Source organism: Salmo salar, chromosome 14 (genome assembly GCF_965601325.2).
Source record: "Salmo salar chromosome 14, fSalSal1, whole genome shotgun sequence".
In the NCBI taxonomy this organism is placed as follows: Eukaryota; Metazoa; Chordata; class Actinopteri; order Salmoniformes; family Salmonidae; genus Salmo; species Salmo salar.
Window position 1 is genome coordinate 12,575,265 of NC_138304.1, and position 18,075 is coordinate 12,593,339.

An 18,075-nucleotide genomic window follows, 5' to 3' on the forward strand; every position below is an offset into this window, starting at 1 on the left:
CGTTCATATTCCCCACAGGGGATTTTAAAAACTTTTCAAAAAGGCCTGTGTTTCTTGTTGGCTTACCCTGGCATGGTAACCGTGTAATTCTCTCTAGGACAAGGTGACTTTTATAAAAAATGCTAATTAACTGCTAATGTGGCTATCATAAAGAACTACAAATGTATTATTTTAAGTGTTTCTAAAATCCCATATGGGAAAAATGAATGGTGGAAAAATGGTTGGAACCATTTCCCTGTTTGACCGCTAGGTTTTATGGGTATTATGACACCTCCACTGTGGGGCTTTCCCCAGTTTTATTTGACAATTTGTATCATGTTAAATATTAGCCACTATCGGGAGTCACTGTCAGTAACAGCCACATACATTTATTTTGGCATACTTTCATTCCGTTGACCTTTCTTTAATCTGTCACATCCTTGTGAATTGTTCCTGAGGGTTGCTAGCATTAGTGAATCATATTAAGCTAAAGTATTGCAATAATTTGGGACATGTAGCCTATTTGAATCATTATGGAACTCAGACCACACGTAGCAGGAATTTATTCAGAGCGCCCAAGCTAGCCACCCCAGCAGAGTGCGTTACGCGACTTAAAAGGGTAAGTCTGAATAGCAAATACTGAGAAGTACGTAGGAAAAGCATGAATTCCTAAATTGGGATCGAGCCCTAAGTGAATAGGCTTACTATCTAATTTGTTAAAATGTGTTTCCGCCCGGTCTCGAACCGGGGACCTTTCGCGTGTTAGGCGAACGTGATAACCACTACACTACGGAAACTGCATGAGTAGGATACTAAGGGTGTGACTTTGGCTGGGTGGGTGGGTGGGTGGGGCATTTATCGCTCTCAGAACCAAATGAAGTCAGAAATGACTTAGTCCATTAACTAAGCAATAAGGCTTGAGATCCCGGGAATTATCGTGTGAATAACTCCTGAATAAGGGCTGGATCACCGTAGGGATGGTTTGGCTGAGCAGCCGGCTCTTGGAAGAGTCTTGGTGGTTCCAAACTTCTTCCTTTTAAGAATGATGGAAGCCACTGTGTTCTTGGGTACCTTCAATGCTGCAGAAATGTATCCGTACCCTTCCCCACGTCTGTGCCTCGACACAATCCTCTCTCGGAGCTCTAGGGACAATTCCTTCCACCTCATGGCTTAGTTTATGCTCTGACATGCACTGTCAACTGTGGAACCTTATATAGACAGACAGGTGTGTGCCTTTTCAAATCATGACCAATCCATTGAATTTACCACAGGTGGACTCCAATCAAGTTGTAGAAACATCTCAAGGATGATCAATGGAAACAGGATGGACCTGAGCTCAATTTCCAGCCTCATAGCAAAGGGTCTGAAAACGTATGTAAATAAGGTATTTTTTAAATCTTTTTTTATGAATTAAAAATGATATGTTATCGCTTTGTCATTATGGGGTATTGTGTGTGGATAGATTTTATTTGACTTAATCCGTTTTCAGAATAAGGCTGTGACGTAACAAAATGTGGAAAAAAGTAAGGGGTCTGAATACTTTCCGAATGCACTGTAGCTATGCAGGCTAGCTACTTTTCCTTTGCTAGCCAGCCAACTAAATCTATCACACAATCACATCAAGCAGCTGAAATGACAGAAAACTGTCTGCACTTTTGTTTGTTTTACCTAGGATTATATTGCCATTTCTTTGGATATATCCATTATAATGACCCTGATAAATGAATTTGCCTGGCTCAGAGAAGCTGTCATTCTGGTCACATTCATACACATCGCACGGTGGAGGTCACCAAAAAAACGGCAACATTGATCCACAGGTTGGAGAGGCAGACAGCAAGGTTTAGACAAACCTCAACTGTTTCAAACCATATGCTAGCCTAGGGGCATTGGGAAATATTGTCTAGACCAGTGATATTTAAAGTCGGGGTCGGGGGGACTGCAGTGGGGATATATATATTCATAATTTAGGAACAAAAAATTATGAGTATAGATTATTGTACGAGACAATATAGAAACGTTTTTGAGAAAGTTAATTAGAAAAAAAGTATTTGATTGGGTAATTGAAGGTTATTTGTTGATGTAAAAAAAAATGTAACGTACCGATTTTAAAGTTGTATTTGGGGTGGGATCACAAGAAATGATTGCAAAAAAATGGGGACCCCAGAAATTCTGGAGGAAAAAATGGTGTCCCTGCTGAAAAGGTTTGAATACCATTGGTCTAGACACATTTTTCCAGGGGAGATGAAGTTTATAAATTGACTGGCTGGGCCGTGGGACAGTGGATGCGCATTTATAAATCTAATGGAACCGCTAACAGGCACTACCCGCAGAATGCTGGGATGGTGGTGCTTCAACTCCCTGCTATTAACCAATTAGCATCCAGGATCCAAACAACCTGTTTTATAACATTGCCTCTGGTTATTGAAAGACATGTCTAAGACTGGTCTATTCATGTATTCTGTAGGCCTATGTATTTGTTTCGTTTTTTTTCAGTTATCACTATCTGCCTCTGGTTATTGAAAGACATGTCTAAGACTGGACTATTCATGTATTCTGCAGGCCTATGTATTTGTTTCGTTTTTTTCAGTTATGACCCTGTTTCTGTCATCACTATCTGTTTTGTTAAAATTTGTTTCCGCCCGGTTTCGAACCGGGGACCTTTCGCATGTGAGGCGAACGTGATAACCACTACACTACAGAAACTACAAGAAAAAGAGTGGAAGTCATGGAAAATGTTAGGAATGCCCACAAGTCTACCGCCCATAATATCCCAAATAGAGTACCACAGTAGGAGTCATAATACCCATAAGAACTAGTGGTCGAACAGGGAAATGGTTCCAATCGTTTTTCCACCGTTCATATGCCCCACAGGGGATTTTAAAAACTTTTCAAAAAGGCCTGTGTTTCTTGTTGGCTTACCCTGGCATGGTAACCGTGTAATTCTCTCTAGGACAAGGTGACTTTTATAAAAAATGCTAATTAACTGCTAATGTGGCTATCATAAAGAACTACAAATGTATTATTTTAAGTGTTTCTAAAATCCCATATGGGAAAAATGAATGGTGGAAAAATGGTTGGAACCATTTCCCTGTTTGACCGCTAGGTTTTATGGGTATTATGACACCTCCACTGTGGGGCTTTCCCCAGTTTTATTTGACAATTTGTATCATGTTAAATATTAGCCACTATCGGGAGTCACTGTCAGTAACAGCCACATACATTTATTTTGGCATACTTTCATTCCGTTGACCTTTCTTTAATCTGTCACATCCTTGTGAATTGTTCCTGAGGGTTGCTAGCATTAGTGAATCATATTAAGCTAAAGTATTGCAATAATTTGGGACATGTAGCCTATTTGAATCATTATGGAACTCAGACCACACGTAGCAGGAATTTATTCAGAGCGCCCAAGCTAGCCACCCCAGCAGAGTGCGTTACGCGACTTAAAAGGGTAAGTCTGAATAGCAAATACTGAGAAGTACGTAGGAAAAGCATGAATTCCTAAATTGGGATCGAGCCCTAAGTGAATAGGCTTACTATCTAATTTGTTAAAATGTGTTTCCGCCCGGTCTCGAACCAGGGACCTTTCGCGTGTTAGGCGAACGTGATAACCACTACACTACGGAAACTGCATGAGTAGGATACTAAGGGTGTGACTTTGGCTGGGTGGGTGGGTGGGTGGGGCATTTATCGCTCTCAGAACCAAATGAAGTCAGAAATGACTTAGTCCATTAACTAAGCAATAAGGCTTGAGATCCCGGGAATTATCGTGTGAATAACTCCTGAATAAGGGCTGGATCACCGTAGGGATGGTTTGGCTGAGCAGCCGGCTCTTGGAAGAGTCTTGGTGGTTCCAAACTTCTTCCTTTTAAGAATGATGGAAGCCACTGTGTTCTTGGGTACCTTCAATGCTGCAGAAATGTATCCGTACCCTTCCCCACGTCTGTGCCTCGACACAATCCTCTCTCGGAGCTCTAGGGACAATTCCTTCCACCTCATGGCTTAGTTTATGCTCTGACATGCACTGTCAACTGTGGAACCTTATATAGACAGACAGGTGTGTGCCTTTTCAAATCATGACCAATCCATTGAATTTACCACAGGTGGACTCCAATCAAGTTGTAGAAACATCTCAAGGATGATCAATGGAAACAGGATGGACCTGAGCTCAATTTCCAGCCTCATAGCAAAGGGTCTGAAAACGTATGTAAATAAGGTATTTTTTAAATCTTTTTTTATGAATTAAAAATGATATGTTATCGCTTTGTCATTATGGGGTATTGTGTGTGGATAGATTTTATTTGACTTAATCCGTTTTCAGAATAAGGCTGTGACGTAACAAAATGTGGAAAAAAGTAAGGGGTCTGAATACTTTCCGAATGCACTGTAGCTATGCAGGCTAGCTACTTTTCCTTTGCTAGCCAGCCAACTAAATCTATCACACAATCACATCAAGCAGCTGAAATGACAGAAAACTGTCTGCACTTTTGTTTGTTTTACCTAGGATTATATTGCCATTTCTTTGGATATATCCATTATAATGACCCTGATAAATGAATTTGCCTGGCTCAGAGAAGCTGTCATTCTGGTCACATTCATACACATCGCACGGTGGAGGTCACCAAAAAAACTGCAACATTGATCCACAGGTTGGAGAGGCAGACAGCAAGGTTTAGACAAACCTCAACTGTTTCAAACCATATGCTAGCCTAGGGGCATTGGGAAATATTGTCTAGACCAGTGATATTTAAAGTCGGGGTCGGGGGGACTGCAGTGGGGATATATATATTCATTATTTAGGAACAAAAAATTATGAGTATAGATTATTGTACGAGACAATATAGAAACGTTTTTGAGAAAGTTAATTAGAAAAAAAGTATTTGATTGGGTAATTGAAGGTTATTTGTTGATGTAAAAAAAAATGTAACGTACCGATTTGAAAGTTGTATTTGGGGTGGGATCACAAGAAATGATTGCAAAAAAATGGGGACCCCAGAAATTCTGGAGGAAAAAATGGTGTCCCTGCTGAAAAGGTTTGAATACCATTGGTCTAGACACATTTTTCCAGGGGAGATGAAGTTTATAAATTGACTGGCTGGGCCGTGGGACAGTGGATGCGCATTTATAAATCTAATGGAACCGCTAACAGGCACTACCCGCAGAATGCTGGGATGGTGGTGCTTCAACTCCCTGCTATTAACCAATTAGCATCCAGGATCCAAACAACCTGTTTTATAACATTGCCTCTGGTTATTGAAAGACATGTCTAAGACTGGTCTATTCATGTATTCTGTAGGCCTATGTATTTCTTTCGTTTTTTTTCAGTTATCACTATCTGCCTCTGGTTATTGAAAGACATGTCTAAGACTGGACTATTCATGTATTCTGCAGGCCTATGTATTTGTTTCGTTTTTTTCAGTTATGACCCTGTTTCTGTCATCACTATCTGTTTTGTTAAAATTTGTTTCCGCCCGGTTTCGAACCGGGGACCTTTCGCATGTGAGGCGAACGTGATAACCACTACACTACAGAAACTACAAGAAAAAGAGTGGAAGTCATGGAAAATGTTAGGAATGCCCACAAGTCTACCGCCCATAATATCCCAAATAGAGTACCACAGTAGGAGTCATAATACCCATAAGAACTAGTGGTCGAACAAGGAAATGGTTCCAATCGTTTTTCCACCGTTCATATTCCCCACAGGGGATTTTAAAAACTTTTCAAAAAGGCCTGTGTTTCTTGTTGGCTTACCCTGGCATGGTAACCGTGTAATTCTCTCTAGGACAAGGTGACTTTTATAAAAAATGCTAATTAACTGCTAATGTGGCTATCATAAAGAACTACAAATGTATTATTTTAAGTGTTTCTAAAATCCCATATGGGAAAAATGAATGGTGAATGCTCCTAGATCTTAGTGCCGCTTTTGATACCATCGATCACCACATTCTTTTGGAGAGATTGGAAACCCAAATTGGTCTACATGGACAAGTTCTGGCCTGGTTTAGATCTTATCTGTCGGAAAGATATCAGTTTGTCTCTGTGAATGGTTTGTCCTCTGACAAATCAATTGTAAATTTCGGTGTTCCTCAAGGTTCCGTTTTAGGACCACTATTGTTTTCACTATATATTTTACCTCTTGGGGATGTCATTCGAAAACATAATGTTAAATTTCACTGCTATGCAGACGACACACAGCTGTACATTTCAATGAAACATGGTGAAGCCCCAAAATTGCCCTCGCTAGAAGCCTGTGTTTCAGACATAAAGAAGTGGATGGCTGCAAACTTTCTACTTTTAAACTCGGACAAAACAGAGATGCTTGTTCTAGGTCCCAAGAAACAAAGAGATCTTCTGTTGAATCTGACAATTAATCTGGATGGTTGTACAGTCGTCTCAAATAAAACTGTGAAGGACCTCGGCGTTACTCTGGACCCTGATCTCTCTTTTGAAGAACATATCAAGACTGTTTCAAGGACAGCTTTTTTCCATCTACGTAACATTGCAAAAATCAGAAATTTTCTGTCCAAAAATGACGCAGAAAAATTAATCCATGCTTTTGTTACTTCTAGGCTGGACTACTGCAATGCTCTACTTTCCGGCTACCCGGATAAAGCACTAAATAAACTTCAGTTAGTGCTAAATACGGCTGCTAGAATCCTGACTAGAACCAAAAAATTTGATCATATTACTCCAGTGTTAGCCTCCCTACACTGGCTTCCTGTTAAGGCAAGGGCTGATTTCAAGGTTTTACTGCTAACCTACAAAGCATTACATGGGCTTGCTCCTACCTATCTTTCCGATTTGGTCCTGCCGTACATACCTACACGTACGCTACGGTCACAAGACGCAGGCCTCCTAATTGTCCCTAGAATTTCTAAGCAAACGGCTGGAGGTAGGGCTTTCTCCTATAGAGCTCCATTTTTATGGAATGGTCTGCCTACCAATGTGAGAGACGCAGACTCAGTCTCAACCTTTAAGTCTTTACTGAAGACTTATCTCTTCAGTAGGTCCTATGATTAAGTATAGTCTGGCCCAGGAGTGTGAAGGTGAACGGAAAGGCTGGAGCAACGAACCGCCCTTGCTGTCTCTGCCTTGCCGGTTCCCCTCTTTCCACTGGGATTCTCTGCCTCTAACCCTTTTACAGAGGCTGAGTCACTGGCCTACTGGTGTTCTTCCATGCCGTCCATGGGAGGGGTGCGTCACTTGAGTGGGTTGAGTCACTGACGTGGTCTTCCTGTCTGGGTTGGCGCCCCCCCCCCCCCTTGGGTTGTGCCATGGCGGAGATCGTTGTGGGCTATACTCGGCCTTGTCTTAGGACGGTAAGTTGGTGGTTGGAGACATCCCTCTAGTGGTGTGGGGGCTGTGCTTTGGCAAAGTGGGTGGGGTTATATCCTGCCTGTTTGGCCCTGTCCGGGGGTATCATCGGATGGGGCCACAGTGTCTTCTGATCCCTCCTGTCTCAGCCTCCAGTATTTATGCTGCAGTAGTTTATGTGTCGGGGGGCTAGGGTCAGTCTGTTACATCTGGAGTATTTCTCTTGTCTTATCCGGTGTCCTGTGTGTATTTAAATATGCTCTCTCTAATTCTCTCTTTCTCTCTTTCTGTCTTTCTCTCGGAGGACCTGAGCCCTAGGACCATGCCTCAGGACTACCTGGTATGATGACTCCTTGCTGTCCCCAGTCCACCTGGCCGTGCTGCTGCTCCAGTTTCAACTGTTCTGCCTGCGGCTATGGAACCCTGACCTGTTCACCGGACGTGCTTGTTGCACCCTCGACAACTACTATGATTATTATTATTTGACCATGCTGGTCATTTATGAACATTTTAACATTTTAACATTTTGACCATGTTCTGTTTTAATATCCACCCTGCACAGCCAGAAGAGGACTGGCCACCCCTCATAGCCTGGTTCCTCTCTAGGTTTCTTCCTAGGTTTTTGGCCTTTCTAGGGAGTTTTTCCTAGGGAGTTTTTCCTAGCCACCGTGCTTCTTTCACATGCTTTGCTTGCTGTTTGGGGTTTTAGGCTGGGTTTCTGTACAGCACTTTGAGAATATCAGCTGATGTACGAAGGGCTATATAAAAATAAATTTGATTTGATTTGATTTTGGAAAAATGGTTGGAACCATTTCCCTGTTTGACCGCTAGGTTTTATGGGTATTATGACACCTCCACTGTGGGGCTTTCCCCAGTTTTATTTGACAATTTGTATCATGTTAAATATTAGCCACTATCGGGAGTCACTGTCAGTAACAGCCACATACATTTATTTTGGCATACTTTCATTCCGTTGACCTTTCTTTAATCTGTCACATCCTTGTGAATTGTTCCTGAGGGTTGCTAGCATTTGTGAATCATATTAAGCTAAAGTATTGCAATAATTTGGGACATGTAGCCTATTTGAATCATTATGGAACTCAGACCACACGTAGCAGGAATTTATTCAGAGCGCCCAAGCTAGCCACCCCAGCAGAGTGCGTTACGCGACTTAAAAGGGTAAGTCTGAATAGCAAATACTGAGAAGTACGTAGGAAAAGCATGAATTCCTAAATTGGGATCGAGCCCTAAGTGAATAGGCTTACTATCTAATTTGTTAAAATGTGTTTCCGCCCGGTCTCGAACCGGGGACCTTTCGCGTGTTAGGCGAACGTGATAACCACTACACTACGGAAACTGCATGAGTAGGATACTAAGGGTGTGACTTTGGCTGGGTGGGTGGGTGGGTGGGGCATTTATCGCTCTCAGAACCAAATGAAGTCAGAAATGACTTAGTCCATTAACTAAGCAATAAGGCTTGAGATCCCGGGAATTATCGTGTGAATAACTCCTGAATAAGGGCTGGATCACCGTAGGGATGGTTTGGCTGAGCAGCCGGCTCTTGGAAGAGTCTTGGTGGTTCCAAACTTCTTCCTTTTAAGAATGATGGAAGCCACTGTGTTCTTGGGTACCTTCAATACTGCAGAAATGTATCGGTACCCTTCCCCACGTCTGTGCCTCGACACAATCCTCTCTCGGAGCTCTAGGGACAATTCCTTCCACCTCATGGCTTAGTTTATGCTCTGACATGCACTGTCAACTGTGGAACCTTATATAGACAGACAGGTGTGTGCCTTTTCAAATCATGACCAATCCATTGAATTTACCACAGGTGGACTCCAATCAAGTTGTAGAAACATCTCAAGGATGATCAATGGAAACAGGATGGACCTGAGCTCAATTTCCAGCCTCATAGCAAAGGGTCTGAAGACGTATGTAAATAAGGTATTTTTTAAATCGTTTTTTATGAATTAAAAATGATATGTTATCGCTTTGTCATTATGGGGTATTGTGTGTAGATAGATTTTATTTGACTTAATCCGTTTTCAGAATAAGGCTGTGACGTAACAAAATGTGGAAAAAAGTAAGGGGTCTGAATACTTTCCGAATGCACTGTAGCTATGCAGGCTAGCTACTTTTCCTTTGCTAGCCAGCCAACTAAATCTATCACACAATCACATCAAGCAGCTGAAATGACAGAAAACTGTCTGCACTTTTGTTTGTTTTACCTAGGATTATATTGCCATTTCTTTGGATATATCCATTATAATGACCCTGATAAATGAATTTGCCTGGCTCAGAGAAGCTGTCATTCTGGTCACATTCATACACATCGCACGGTGGAGGTCACCAAAAAAACGGCAACATTGATCCACAGGTTGGAGAGGCAGACAGCAAGGTTTAGACAAACCTCAACTGTTTCAAACCATATGCTAGCCTAGGGGCATTGGGAAATATTGTCTAGACCAGTGATATTTAAAGTCGGGGTCGGGGGGACTGCAGTGGGGATATATATATTCATTATTTAGGAACAAAAAATTATGAGTATAGATTATTGTACGAGACAATATAGAAACGTTTTTGAGAAAGTTAATTAGAAAAAAAGTATTTGATTGGGTAATTGAAGGTTATTTGTTGATGTAAAAAAAAATGTAACGTACCGATTTGAAAGTTGTATTTGGGGTGGGATCACAAGAAATGATTGCAAAAAAATGGGGACCCCAGAAATTCTGGAGGAAAAAATGGTGTCCCTGCTGAAAAGGTTTGAATACCATTGGTCTAGACACATTTTTCCAGGGGAGATGAAGTTTATAAATTGACTGGCTGGGCCGTGGGACAGTGGATGCGCATTTATAAATCTAATGGAACCGCTAACAGGCACTACCCGCAGAATGCTGGGATGGTGGTGCTTCAACTCCCTGCTATTAACCAATTAGCATCCAGGATCCAAACAACCTGTTTTATAACATTGCCTCTGGTTATTGAAAGACATGTCTAAGACTGGTCTATTCATGTATTCTGTAGGCCTATGTATTTGTTTCGTTTTTTTTCAGTTATCACTATCTGCCTCTGGTTATTGAAAGACACGTCTAAGACTGGACTATTCATGTATTCTGCAGGCCTATGTATTTGTTTCGTTTTTTTCAGTTATGACCCTGTTTCTGTCATCACTATCTGTTTTGTTAAAAAAAATTTCCACCCGGTTTCAAACCGGGGACCTTTCGCATGTGAGGCGAACGTGATAACCACTACACTACAGAAACTACAAGAAAAAGAGTGGAAGTCATGGAAAATGTTAGGAATGCCCACAAGTCTACCGCCCATAATATCCCAAATAGAGTACCACAGTAGGAGTCATAATACCCATAAGAACTAGTGGTCGAACAGGGAAATGGTTCCAATCGTTTTTCCACCGTTCATATTCCCCACAGGGGATTTTAAAAACTTTTCAAAAAGGCCTGTGTTTCTTGTTGGCTTACCCTGGCATGGTAACCGTGTAATTCTCTCTAGGACAAGGTGACTTTTATAAAAAATGCTAATTAACTGCTAATGTGGCTATCATAAAGAACTACAAATGTATTATTTTAAGTGTTTCTAAAATCCCATATGGGAAAAATGAATGGTGGAAAAATGGTTGGAACCATTTCCCTGTTTGACCGCTAGGTTTTATGGGTATTATGACACCTCCACTGTGGGGCTTTCCCCAGTTTTATTTGACAATTTGTATCATGTTAAATATTAGCCACTATCGGGAGTCACTGTCAGTAACAGCCACATACATTTATTTTGGCATACTTTCATTCCGTTGACCTTTCTTTAATCTGTCACATCCTTGTGAATTGTTCCTGAGGGTTGCTAGCATTAGTGAATCATATTAAGCTAAAGTATTGCAATAATTTGGGACATGTAGCCTATTTGAATCATTATGGAACTCAGACCACACGTAGCAGGAATTTATTCAGAGCGCCCAAGCTAGCCACCCCAGCAGAGTGCGTTACGCGACTTAAAAGGGTAAGTCTGAATAGCAAATACTGAGAAGTACGTAGGAAAAGCATGAATTCCTAAATTGGGATCGAGCCCTAAGTGAATAGGCTTACTATCTAATTTGTTAAAATGTGTTTCCGCCCGGTCTCGAACCGGGGACCTTTCGCGTGTTAGGCGAACGTGATAACCACTACACTACGGAAACTGCATGAGTAGGATACTAAGGGTGTGACTTTGGCTGGGTGGGTGGGTGGGTGGGGCATTTATCGCTCTCAGAACCAAATGAAGTCAGAAATGACTTAGTCCATTAACTAAGCAATAAGGCTTGAGATCCCGGGAATTATCATGTGAATAACTCCTGAATAAGGGCTGGATCACCGTAGGGATGGTTTGGCTGAGCAGCCGGCTCTTGGAAGAGTCTTGGTGGTTCCAAACTTCTTCCTTTTAAGAATGATGGAAGCCACTGTGTTCTTGGGTACCTTCAATGCTGCAGAAATGTATCGGTACCCTTCCCCACGTCTGTGCCTCGACACAATCCTCTCTCGGAGCTCTAGGGACAATTCCTTCCACCTCATGGCTTAGTTTATGCTCTGACATGCACTGTCAACTGTGGAACCTTATATAGACAGACAGGTGTGTGCCTTTTCAAATCATGACCAATCCATTGAATTTACCACAGGTGGACTCCAATCAAGTTGTAGAAACATCTCAAGGATGATCAATGGAAACAGGATGGACCTGAGCTCAATTTCCAGCCTCATAGCAAAGGGTCTGAAAACGTATGTAAATAAGGTATTTTTTAAATCTTTTTTTATGAATTAAAAATGATATGTTATCGCTTTGTCATTATGGGGTATTGTGTGTAGATAGATTTTATTTGACTTAATCCGTTTTCAGAATAAGGCTGTGACGTAACAAAATGTGGAAAAAAGTAAGGGGTCTGAATACTTTCCGAATGCACTGTAGCTATGCAGGCTAGCTACTTTTCCTTTGCTAGCCAGCCAACTAAATCTATCACACAATCACATCAAGCAGCTGAAATGACAGAAAACTGTCTGCACTTTTGTTTGTTTTACCTAGGATTATATTGCCATTTCTTTGGATATATCCATTATAATGACCCTGATAAATGAATTTGCCTGGCTCAGAGAAGCTGTCATTCTGGTCACATTCATACACATCGCACGGTGGAGGTCACCAAAAAAACGGCAACATTGATCCACAGGTTGGAGAGGCAGACAGCAAGGTTTAGACAAACCTCAACTGTTTCAAACCATATGCTAGCCTAGGGGCATTGGGAAATATTGTCTAGACCAGTGATATTTAAAGTCGGGGTCGGGGGGACTGCAGTGGGGATATATATATTCATTATTTAGGAACAAAAAATTATGAGTATAGATTATTGTACGAGACAATATAGAAACGTTTTTGAGAAAGTTAATTAGAAAAAAAGTATTTGATTGGGTAATTGAAGGTTATTTGTTGATGTAAAAAAAAATGTAACGTACCGATTTGAAAGTTGTATTTGGGGTGGGATCACAAGAAATGATTGCAAAAAAATGGGGACCCCAGAAATTCTGGAGGAAAAAATGGTGTCCCTGCTGAAAAGGTTTGAATACCATTGGTCTAGACACATTTTTCCAGGGGAGATGAAGTTTATAAATTGACTGGCTGGGCCGTGGGACAGTGGATGCGCATTTATAAATCTAATGGAACCGCTAACAGGCACTACCCGCAGAATGCTGGGATGGTGGTGCTTCAACTCCCTGCTATTAACCAATTAGCATGCAGGATCCAAACAACCTGTTTTATAACATTGCCTCTGGTTATTGAAAGACATGTCTAAGACTGGTCTATTCATGTATTCTGTAGGCCTATGTATTTGTTTCGTTTTTTTTCAGTTATCACTATCTGCCTCTGGTTATTGAAAGACACGTCTAAGACTGGACTATTCATGTATTCTGCAGGCCTATGTATTTGTTTCGTTTTTTTCAGTTATGACCCTGTTTCTGTCATCACTATCTGTTTTGTTAAAATTTGTTTCCACCCGGTTTCAAACCGGGGACCTTTCGCATGTGAGGCGAACGTGATAACCACTACACTACAGAAACTACAAGAAAAAGAGTGGAAGTCATGGAAAATGTTAGGAATGCCCACAAGTCTACCGCCCATAATATCCCAAATAGAGTACCACAGTAGGAGTCATAATACCCATAAGAACTAGTGGTCGAACAGGGAAATGGTTCCAATCGTTTTTCCACCGTTCATATTCCCCACAGGGGATTTTAAAAACTTTTCAAAAAGGCCTGTGTTTCTTGTTGGCTTACCCTGGCATGGTAACCGTGTAATTCTCTCTAGGACAAGGTGACTTTTATAAAAAATGCTAATTAACTGCTAATGTGGCTATCATAAAGAACTACAAATGTATTATTTTAAGTGTTTCTAAAATCCCATATGGGAAAAATGAATGGTGGAAAAATGGTTGGAACCATTTCCCTGTTTGACCGCTAGGTTTTATGGGTATTATGACACCTCCACTGTGGGGCTTTCCCCAGTTTTATTTGACAATTTGTATCATGTTAAATATTAGCCACTATCGGGAGTCACTGTCAGTAACAGCCACATACATTTATTTTGGCATACTTTCATTCCGTTGACCTTTCTTTAATCTGTCACATCCTTGTGAATTGTTCCTGAGGGTTGCTAGCATTAGTGAATCATATTAAGCTAAAGTATTGCAATAATTTGGGACATGTAGCCTATTTGAATCATTATGGAACTCAGACCACACGTAGCAGGAATTTATTCAGAGCGCCCAAGCTAGCCACCCCAGCAGAGTGCGATACGCGACTTAAAAGGGTAAGTCTGAATAGCAAATACTGAGAAGTACGTAGGAAAAGCATGAATTCCTAAATTGGGATCGAGCCCTAAGTGAATAGGCTTACTATCTAATTTGTTAAAATGTGTTTCCGCCCGGTCTCGAACCGGGGACCTTTCGCGTGTTAGGCGAACGTGATAACCACTACACTACGGAAACTGCATGAGTAGGATACTAAGGGTGTGACTTTGGCTGGGTGGGTGGGTGGGTGGGGCATTTATCGCTCTCAGAACCAAATGAAGTCAGAAATGACTTAGTCCATTAACTAAGCAATAAGGCTTGAGATCCCGGGAATTATCGTGTGAATAACTCCTGAATAAGGGCTGGATCACCGTAGGGATGGTTTGGCTGAGCAGCCGGCTCTTGGAAGAGTCTTGGTGGTTCCAAACTTCTTCCTTTTAAGAATGATGGAAGCCACTGTGTTCTTGGGTACCTTCAATGCTGCAGAAATGTATCGGTACCCTTCCCCACGTCTGTGCCTCGACACAATCCTCTCTCGGAGCTCTAGGGACAATTCCTTCCACCTCATGGCTTAGTTTATGCTCTGACATGCACTGTCAACTGTGGAACCTTATATAGACAGACAGGTGTGTGCCTTTTCAAATCATGACCAATCCATTGAATTTACCACAGGTGGACTCCAATCAAGTTGTAGAAACATCTCAAGGATGATCAATGGAAACAGGATGGACCTGAGCTCAATTTCCAGCCTCATAGCAAAGGGTCTGAAAACGTATGTAAATAAGGTATTTTTTGAATCTTTTTTTATGAATTAAAAATGATATGTTATCGCTTTGTCATTATGGGGTATTGTGTGTAGATAGATTTTATTTGACTTAATCCGTTTTCAGAATAAGGCTGTGACGTAACAAAATGTGGAAAAAAGTAAGGGGTCTGAATACTTTCCGAATGCACTGTAGCTATGCAGGCTAGCTACTTTTCCTTTGCTAGCCAGCCAACTAAATCTATCACACAATCACATCAAGCAGCTGAAATGACAGAAAACTGTCTGCACTTTTGTTTGTTTTACCTAGGATTATATTGCCATTTCTTTGGATATATCCATTATAATGACCCTGATAAATGAATTTGCCTGGCTCAGAGAAGCTGTCATTCTGGTCACATTCATACACATCGCACGGTGGAGGTCACCAAAAAAACGGCAACATTGATCCACAGGTTGGAGAGGCAGACAGCAAGGTTTAGACAAACCTCAACTGTTTCAAACCATATGCTAGCCTAGGGGCATTGGGAAATCTTGTCTAGACCAGTGATATTTAAAGTCGGGGTCGGGGGACTGCAGTGGGGATATATATATTCATTATTTAGGAACAAAAAATTATGAGTATAGATTATTGTACGAGACAATATAGAAACGTTTTTGAGAAAGTTAATTAGAAAAAAAGTATTTGATTGGGTAATTGAAGGTTATTTGTTGATGTAAAAAAAAATGTAACGTACCGATTTTAAAGTTGTATTTGGGGTGGGATCACAAGAAATGATTGCAAAAAAATGGGGACCCCAGAAATTCTGGAGGAAAAAATGGTGTCCCTGCTGAAAAGGTTTGAATACCATTGGTCTAGACACATTTTTCCAGGGGAGATGAAGTTTATAAATTGACTGGCTGGGCCGTGGGACAGTGGATGCGCATTTATAAATCTAATGGAACCGCTAACAGGCACTACCTGCAGAATGCTGGGATGGTGGTGCTTCAACTCCCTGCTATTAACCAATTAGCATCCAGGATCCAAACAACCTGTTTTATAACATTGCCTCTGGTTATTGAAAGACATGTCTAAGACAGGTCTATTCATGTATTCTGTAGGCCTATGTATTTGTTTCGTTTTTTTTCAGTTATCACTATCTGCCTCTGGTTATTGAAAGACACGTCTAAGACTGGACTATTCATGTATTCTGCAGGCCTATGTATTTGTTTCGTTTTTTTCAGTTATGACCCTGTTTCTGTCATCACTATCTGTTTTGTTAAAATTTGTTTCCACCCGGTTTCAAACCGGGGACCTTTCGCATGTGAGGCGAACGTGATAACCACTACACTACAGAAACTACAAGAAAAAGAGTGGAAGTCATGGAAAATGTTAGGAATGCCCACAAGTCTACCGCCCATAATATCCCAAATAGAGTACCACAGTAGGAGTCATAATACCCATAAGAACTAGTGGTCGAACAGGGAAATGGTTCCAATCGTTTTTCCACCGTTCATATTCCCCACAGGGGATTTTAAAAACTTTTCAAAAAGGCCTGTGTTTCTTGTTGGCTTACCCTGGCATGGTAACCGTGTAATTCTCTCTAGGACAAGGTGACTTTTATAAAAAATGCTAATTAACTGCTAATGTGGCTATCATAAAGAACTACAAATGTATTATTTTAAGTGTTTCTAAAATCCCATATGGGAAAAATGAATGGTGGAAAAATGGTTGGAACCATTTCCCTGTTTGACCGCTAGGTTTTATGGGTATTATGACACCTCCACTGTGGGGCTTTCCCCAGTTTTATTTGACAATTTGTATCATGTTAAATATTAGCCACTATCGGGAGTCACTGTCAGTAACAGCCACATACATTTATTTTGGCATACTTTCATTCCGTTGACCTTTCTTTAATCTGTCACATCCTTGTGAATTGTTCCTGAGGGTTGCTAGCATTAGTGAATCATATTAAGCTAAAGTATTGCAATAATTTGGGACATGTAGCCTATTTGAATCATTATGGAACTCAGACCACACGTAGCAGGAATTTATTCAGAGCGCCCAAGCTAGCCACCCCAGCAGAGTGCGTTACGCGACTTAAAAGGGTAAGTCTGAATAGCAAATACTGAGAAGTACGTAGGAAAAGCATGAATTCCTAAATTGGGATCGAGCCCTAAGTGAATAGGCTTACTATCTAATTTGTTAAAATGTGTTTCCGCCCGGTCTCGAACCGGGGACCTTTCGCGTGTTAGGCGAACGTGATAACCACTACACTACGGAAACTGCATGAGTAGGATACTAAGGGTGTGACTTTGGCTGGGTGGGTGGGTGGGTGGGGCATTTATCGCTCTCAGAACCAAATGAAGTCAGAAATGACTTAGTCCATTAACTAAGCAATAAGGCTTGAGATCCCGGGAATTATCGTGTGAATAACTCCTGAATAAGGGCTGGATCACCGTAGGGATGGTTTGGCTGAGCAGCCGGCTCTTGGAAGAGTCTTGGTGGTTCCAAACTTCTTCCTTTTAAGAATGATGGAAGCCACTGTGTTCTTGGGTACCTTCAATGCTGCAGAAATGTATCGGTACCCTTCCCCACGTCTGTGCCTCGACACAATCCTCTCTCGGAGCTCTAGGGACAATTCCTTCCACCTCATGGCTTAGTTTATGCTCTGACATGCACTGTCAACTGTGGAACCTTATATAGACAGACAGGTGTGTGCCTTTTCAAATCATGACCAATCCATTGAATTTACCACAGGTGGACTCCAATCAAGTTGTAGAAACATCTCAAGGATGATCAATGGAAACAGGATGGACCTGAGCTCAATTTCCAGCCTCATAGCAAAGGGTCTGAAAACGTATGTAAATAAGGTATTTTTTAAATCTTTTTTTATGAATTAAAAATGATATGTTATCGCTTTGTCATTATGGGGTATTGTGTGTAGATAGATTTTATTTGACTTAATCCGTTTTCAGAATAAGGCTGTGACGTAACAAAATGTGGAAAAAAGTAAGGGGTCTGAATACTTTCCGAATGCACTGTAGCTATGCAGGCTAGCTACTTTTCCTTTGCTAGCCAGCCAACTAAATCTATCACACAATCACATCAAGCAGCTGAAATGACAGAAAACTGTCTGCACTTTTGTTTGTTTTACCTAGGATTATATTGCCATTTCTTTGGATATATCCATTATAATGACCCTGATAAATGAAT

The 18,075-nt window shown here is 41.2% G+C and overlaps 10 non-coding genes across 10 annotated transcripts; all 10 read right to left on the minus strand.

Moving 5' to 3' along the window:
* Positions 1-703: 703 nt before the first annotated feature.
* On the minus strand, positions 704-776 carry trnav-aac (transfer RNA valine (anticodon AAC)). The gene has a single exon. It is a non-coding gene; the product is annotated as a tRNA-Val (tRNA).
* Positions 777-2,609: 1,833 nt separating this feature from the next.
* Positions 2,610-2,682, minus strand: trnav-cac (transfer RNA valine (anticodon CAC)). The gene has a single exon. It is a non-coding gene; the product is annotated as a tRNA-Val (tRNA).
* An 853-nt stretch (positions 2,683-3,535) lies between these two features.
* On the minus strand, positions 3,536-3,608 carry trnav-aac (transfer RNA valine (anticodon AAC)). Its single transcript has one exon. It is a non-coding gene; the product is annotated as a tRNA-Val (tRNA).
* Positions 3,609-5,441: 1,833 nt separating this feature from the next.
* On the minus strand, positions 5,442-5,514 carry trnav-cac (transfer RNA valine (anticodon CAC)). Its single transcript has one exon. It is a non-coding gene; the product is annotated as a tRNA-Val (tRNA).
* Positions 5,515-8,577: 3,063 nt separating this feature from the next.
* On the minus strand, positions 8,578-8,650 carry trnav-aac (transfer RNA valine (anticodon AAC)). Its single transcript has one exon. It is a non-coding gene; the product is annotated as a tRNA-Val (tRNA).
* Positions 8,651-11,409: 2,759 nt separating this feature from the next.
* trnav-aac (transfer RNA valine (anticodon AAC)) lies at positions 11,410-11,482 on the minus strand. Its single transcript has one exon. It is a non-coding gene; the product is annotated as a tRNA-Val (tRNA).
* Positions 11,483-13,315: 1,833 nt separating this feature from the next.
* trnav-cac (transfer RNA valine (anticodon CAC)) lies at positions 13,316-13,388 on the minus strand. Its single transcript has one exon. It is a non-coding gene; the product is annotated as a tRNA-Val (tRNA).
* Positions 13,389-14,241: 853 nt separating this feature from the next.
* On the minus strand, positions 14,242-14,314 carry trnav-aac (transfer RNA valine (anticodon AAC)). The gene has a single exon. It is a non-coding gene; the product is annotated as a tRNA-Val (tRNA).
* Positions 14,315-16,146: 1,832 nt separating this feature from the next.
* Positions 16,147-16,219, minus strand: trnav-cac (transfer RNA valine (anticodon CAC)). Its single transcript has one exon. It is a non-coding gene; the product is annotated as a tRNA-Val (tRNA).
* An 853-nt stretch (positions 16,220-17,072) lies between these two features.
* trnav-aac (transfer RNA valine (anticodon AAC)) lies at positions 17,073-17,145 on the minus strand. The gene has a single exon. It is a non-coding gene; the product is annotated as a tRNA-Val (tRNA).
* Between the last annotated feature and the right edge of the window lie 930 nt (positions 17,146-18,075).